The sequence below is a fragment of the Aulostomus chinensis genome, chromosome 10 (genome assembly GCF_037954235.1).
Source record: "Aulostomus chinensis isolate RoL2024-O1b breed Wild chromosome 10, RoL_Achi_v1.0, whole genome shotgun sequence".
Lineage (NCBI taxonomy): Eukaryota > Metazoa > Chordata > Actinopteri > Syngnathiformes > Aulostomidae > Aulostomus > Aulostomus chinensis.
This window is the reverse complement of record NC_141329.1, coordinates 29673610-29679746: the sequence shown is the minus strand read 5'-3', so window position 1 is coordinate 29679746 and position 6137 is coordinate 29673610.

The window sequence follows — 6137 nt, the reverse complement described above, 5'->3', positions numbered from 1 at the left end:
GCGGCTTGGTATCTTGCTCAAGGACACTTTAGTAGGGCCCGACCGATTTATCAGCTGGCCAAATAAATCAGCTGATTATAGCCCGTTTGAGAATAATCAGTAATCGGCCTAAACTGGCCAATAATCACAGGTTTTTTTTTCAGAAATAAAATGCAGGGAAGACGACATGGTTAGACTTTGAACGGAAAGGGCTTGTGAATATTTCAATTTTGTAATTATAGAATAATAATAATATAATAATTCTTGCCCCACACCAAATACCTCATTCTTTTGCAGCTGTTTTCAAAGATGTGAGATGATGAACAAAAGAGTTGGATGTTAGAATCCCTGTTCCGCACATTATTATTGTTATATTACTATCTTAAAAAGCTAATGGTTCATTGTTGTTGGCCTGATGTGAAGGATGGTTTTGTGTGAATATGCTGCTGGCTTCAGCAATAAAAAGGATTTGAAATTAATTTTCTGCCTCTAATTAACATCTTTGTAGAAGTCGGAAAGGCTAAAAAGCAGCCATTTGTTCGATATATATATATAAAAAAATTAAGTATATGTATATATTATATATATATATATATATACATACATACATACACATATACATATATAACCTCAATCAACACAATTTTAAAGTTGAATTTAAAAGAAAAATCGGCTGATTAATTAGTAATCGGATTCTTTTTCCTTCAATAATCGGCATTGGCTTCAAGCAATCCGTATGGGTCGGGCCCTACACTTTAGCACGGTTGCTGGGGGAAGTGAGGGTTGAACTCGCTGGACTACCACTGTACCTCCGAGCCACGCCGGGTAGTGAAAGCAGCGCCGTGCAGTCAGGACAGATGGAACAAACAACCGGCACACTGGAGAAGTTCCTTTTAAAGATTATAATCCATTAAACCTGCGAGAGAATGCTGTGGTGGCCCGATGGGCCAGAGGAAGGTGTTGGCATGTCAGCGAGCACTGATGGGCTTAATCTGTGCTGTTATCTCTCTCTCTCTCTCTCTCTCTCTCACACACACACACACACACACATACACACACACACACACACACACACTCATTACTGCCTTTGCGTGTGTGTAGTTTAATCTACAGTGCTCATCAGGTGAGGCTGTGAGACAGAAGCCGCTCTTCCACACTCTTCCTCTCCATGGGAAGGAGCTCTCGATGGGTGACTTCCTCTTCGGGTCTCTGTAGTTTTGCCTGCCTGCTGCGTCTTAATCCCCGCGTCACATGGCTCTGCAGGGTGTGGTACTGTGAAGGTAGCGACCGAGTGTGTGAGGGAGCTGCTGACATCAAGGCGCCACCAGACTCCCAACATGACACTAAAGCGACACTTCCCTTTCCGACTCCTCATCTCCTCTCCTGGCTTCACCTCCTCTGCTCCTCCCATCATCCTCCCCCTCCCCTCACCATCTTCCATCTCCTTTGCCTTCATCTTTTTCTTCCCCTCATCTCTTCCTTTCTCTCTAACTACTCTTTTTGTGGCTGGAACGGTGATGAACCAGAGCAGGAAACCGGTTCGTCTTTGTTCAAGTTGCAGGGTTGAAGCAGCAGTCTGGACTTGACCAAACAACAACAACAACAACTCCTCCTCCACCTCCTCCTCTTCCTCCACCTCCTCCTGTTCCTCCACCACCTCCTCCTCCTCCTGTTCCTCCACCTCCTCCTCCTCCTGTTCCTCCACCTCCTCCTCCTCCTCTTCCACCACCTCCTCCACCTCCTCTTCCACCACCTCCTGTTCCTCCACCTCCTCCTCCTCCTGTTCCTCCACCTCCTCCTCCTCCTGTTCCTCCACCTCCACCTCCTCCTCTTCCACCACCTCCTGTTCCTCCACCTCCTCCTCCTCCTCCTGTTCCTCCACCTCCTCCTCCTCCTCTTCCACCACCTCCTGTTCCTCCACCTCCTCCTCCTCCTGTTCCTCCACCTCCTCCTCCTCCTCCTCTTCCACCACCTCCTGTTCCTCCACCTCCTCCTCCTCCTGTTCCTCCACCTCCTCCTCCTCCTCCTCTTCCACCACCTCCTGTTCCTCCACCTCCTCCTCCTCCTGTTCCTCCACCTCCTCCTCTTCCACCACCTCCTGTTCCTCCACCTCCTCCTCTTGTTCCTCCACCTCCTCCTCCTCCTCCTGTTCCTCCACCTCCTCCTCTTCCACCACCTCCTGTTCCTCCACCTCCTCCTCTTGTTCCTCCACCTCCTCCTCCTCCTCCTGTTCCTCCACCTCCTCCTCCTCTTCCACCACCTCCTGTTCCTCCACCTCCTCCTCCTCCTCTTCCACCACCTCCTGTTCCTCCACCTCCTCCTCCTCCTGTTCCACCAGCTCTAGCCATGTGCACCTTGTACACTTGAGTCTAGTCGAACAAATCTATAACAACAAAGTTTGTTTTTCCAGTCATTACTTTTGTTTCCTTTCAATACAACATTTGACAATCACAGCAGACTCGGTACAGATTCCACTCTTCCTGTGGCAGGTTCCTATTTTGATTTTTAAAAACAAAATTATTCTCTACCGCCTGCGTCTACCAAGACCGTTGTTATTCATCACCACAATGTGGTTCGTATGCATGACATGTGACGAAGACCGTAGATCTTTTTTTTTTTTTATTGGGATCATAAAAAAATAGAGGGAAAGTTTGGTGGGAAGAACTCCTTCAACTACTAACCCTGGTGGCATCTCGGAGTGTTTTGTGTCTAGACAGCAGCCTGAGACAGACCAGACACAACCTCAACCAAGCGGTCTCTCTCTCGCTCTCTGCTACGCTCCCCCACACCCCATCTTTTCCTCCTCCGTGCCTCAGAATAAACTGTCTGGATAAGTGCTGTTTGAATCGGTGCATAGCAGCAACATCATATTCTGGATTAAGTCTGCAACTTCTGTTCTTCACTGAAGTTGCAAAGAAGGACAAAGTGGATCAAACCAAAAACTCAGTACAAGTCCGGACATACTAGCTTAGCTTATGTGCACAGTGAAGCAAATATGTAATCCCATTACTTCTCCCTGTACTGTGTGCCGGCTGCAGTGGACGGTTACAGACAGTTGGCTCTCACCAGCGGAACAAAGAAGCTGTAGACACAGAAATAACCACAAGGTTAAGAGACTTGGACCACTTTACCTCAGCTGAACCAATGCGTCTGGGCTAACCATGAAGGGGTATGACAGATGCTCTTGAAGGACAAATGAGACACAGTAAATATACTGGTGTTACCAAGGCAACCAGAGCCTGGAATGTCTATGAACACCCAACATCAACAGCAAAGCAGCGGTTACAGACTGAATCACTCCAGTCTTCCTGGGCGAAGGCTCAACAGCAGCCGTGCTGCTGGTTGCTGCGGCCACACCCTAAACGCTCTCAGGAATTTCCTGATAGGGGTTCTCTGGATGCACCCAACCTGATCACCAAATTAGCAATCAAATATGTCTGAGTCTCTGGGTGCTTGTAAATGTGGGAGCTGGGACCTGGAGCTCGACAGGCGACTACACCAAGATGATGTTGTTCATCGGTCAGGAACACAAGAGTTAATACAAGACGTTGCTCCAGATGGAACTCACATTTGGTTACAGGAGCCGTTTGGCTCAAACTGGAAGATTCAGCTGGTCGGAGGGGTGGAGAATCTCTGGCTCACATTCAGACCACAAATGAACCGTACCACAGAGAGACCACCTCCTCCACAGGGTCATTGTTCTTTTGGTCCACAGCAGAGTGCAACACCTGATCAGATGTCTGTGTAGGTTCTCATTCATCCAGGTCATCGTAGATCGAAGCGAAGTAAAATCTGGTCAACTGGACGTAAGTTTATCTTGAAGACGTTTCACCTCTCATCCGAGAGGCTTCTTCAGTTCTAGTGAAGAGTGTGGAAACTCCAGCTTATAAACCTGTGTGGGAGTGGTCAGTGCTATTGTGGTGGAAACGACCCTCCTGAGACTCACCTGGCCTCCCCAAACGACAGTCGTTGTGCGGTGTCAGGGAGTTTCAGGGGTGGTCGTTAGGGAGTTTCACCGACCACTCAGATGCTAATGGGCTGTGCTGGCAGCAGCCGTTCCACATGGGTCTTTCAGCTGAGCTCTTTGGGGAAGCTTTGAAAGGACTTGGTTGTAAATAGGTGAAAGGAAATGTCGCAGTCCACCTCCTCTGTTCAAAGATGGTTTCTCTATCCTGACGTGGATGGCTTCTTTAACTCCTCTTTCAAACCATCTGTCCTCTCTGTCGAGAATTTGGACACGATCGTCCTGGAAGGAGTGGCTTTCCTCCTTGAGGTGGAGGAAAACCGCTGAGTCCTGTCCTCCAGAGTTGGCTCTTCTATGTTGGGCCATGCGCTTGTTGAGGGGCTGTTTGGTTTCCCCTATGTAGAGATCCGTGCAGGCCTCACTGCATCTGACAGCGTATACCAGATTGCTTTTCTGGCTGTGAGGGGTGGGATCTTTGGGGTGAACCAGTCTTTGTCTCAGAGTGTTGTCTGGTTTAAAAGACACAGGGATGCGGTGCTTATTATAGATTCTCCTTAATTTCTCAGAAACCCCTGCCACATAGGGGATCACTATGTTTTTTTCTCCTGCCTTCTTCATCTTCCCTCCTCCTGGAGCTCTCCTCCTTACTGGACCTGGAAGAGGATTTTCTTCCAGGTCCAGGTCCTTCTCTTCTGATGTTGAGATAGTTGGGCTGTCCCAACGGAAAAAAGAACAGCAGCATCTGAAAAGAGCGATAGGAGATACGGGAGAACCCATGGCACAGCCGTGTTTTTTTCAGGCAAAAACACGGCTGTGCCATGGGTTCTCCCGTATCTCCTATCGTGGCCAACCTATACATGGAAGAGGTGGAACAGAGGGCCCTGACTTCCTTCAGTGGACCCTCCCCCACCCACTGGTTCCGATACGTTGATGACACCTGGGTGAAGATCAAGATTCAGGAGGTACAACCGTCTACAGCACACATCAACTCGGTAGACGTCAACATCAAGTTCACCAGAGAGGATGTGAAAGACAACCATCTGCCCTTTTTGGACTGCGACGTCTACATTCAAGAGGACAGGAGCCTGAGGGTGGATGTGTACAGGAAACCCACCCACACTGACCAATACTTGCTTTTTGACTCTCACCATCCTCTGGAGCACAAGTTAGGTGTCATCAGGACGCTGCAACACCGAGCGGAGACCACCCCCACCAGCGTCCCACGCCGGAAAAAAGAACAGCAGCATCTGAAAAGAGCACTTAAAACTTGTGGCTTCCCAGACTGGACCTTTGTAAAATCCTCTTCCAGGTCCAGTAAGGAGGAGAGCTCCAGGAGGAGGGAAGATGAAGAAGGCAGGAGAAAAAAACATAGTGATCCCCTATGTGGCAGGGGTTTCTGAGAAATTAAGGAGAATCTATAATAAGCACCGCATCCCTGTGTCTTTTAAACCAGACAACACTCTGAGACAAAGACTGGTTCACCCCAAAGATCCCACCCCTCACAGCCAGAAAAGCAATCTGGTATACGCTGTCAGATGCAGTGAGGCCTGCACGGATCTCTACATAGGGGAAACCAAACAGCCCCTCAACAAGCGCATGGCCCAACATAGAAGAGCCAACTCTGGAGGACAGGACTCAGCGGTTTTCCTCCACCTCAAGGAGGAAAGCCACTCCTTCCAGGACGATCGTGTCCAAATTCTCGACAGAGAGGACAGATGGTTTGAAAGAGGAGTTAAAGAAGCCATCCACGTCAGGATAGAGAAACCATCTTTGAACAGAGGAGGTGGACTGCGACATTTCCTTTCACCTATTTACAACCAAGTCCTTTCAAAGCTTCCCCAAAGAGCTCAGCTGAAAGACCCATGTGGAACGGCTGCTGCCAGCACAGCCCATTAGCATCTGAGTGGTCGGTGAAACTCCCTAACGACCACCCCTGAAACTCCCTGACACCTCACAACGACTGTCGTTTGGGGAGGCCAGGTGAGTCTCGGGAGGGTCGTTTCCACCACAATAGCACTGACCACTCCCACATAGGTTTATAAGCTGGAGTTTCCACACTCTTCACTAGAACTGAAGAAGCCTCTCGGATGAGAGGTGAAACGTCTTCAAGATAAACTTACGTCCAGTTGACCAGATTTTACTTCGCTTCGATCAACACCTGATCAGGGAACTGCACCGAGCAGGAGTCCCCAGA